Source organism: Bison bison, unplaced genomic scaffold (assembly GCF_000754665.1).
Source record: "Bison bison bison isolate TAMUID 2011002044 unplaced genomic scaffold, Bison_UMD1.0 scf7180017863096, whole genome shotgun sequence".
In the NCBI taxonomy this organism is placed as follows: Eukaryota; Metazoa; Chordata; class Mammalia; order Artiodactyla; family Bovidae; genus Bison; species Bison bison.
This window is the reverse complement of record NW_011493668.1, coordinates 7,805-8,161: the sequence shown is the minus strand read 5'-3', so window position 1 is coordinate 8,161 and position 357 is coordinate 7,805.

Below are 357 nucleotides of genomic sequence, written 5' to 3'. Positions count from 1 at the left end.
GCTGGTACAGTGGCACTATATGGGCCCAGCTCTTTAGACTGTAAAGCTTTTTTCTATACTAGGGCAATGAGTTAGTTTTCTTTAACCTGAGCATGAGCTACTTGTGGAGCAACAAGGTGGAAGCAGATTGAAGTGATACAAGACCCTGAATTTGAAGGTAGGAAACCAGAGTTCTCCAAGTTCAACTTTGATCTTTGACACTTACCAACCATATGACTGTCAATATTTGTAGATTTCTCAATTCAAACACATAATTTACTGAGCACTTTTTAATGTTCTAGATTTGTGCTTTTTTTTAAGAAATTTTCCAGTTTTACTGGGATACAGTTGACATAACATTGAATTAGTTTAAGGTGT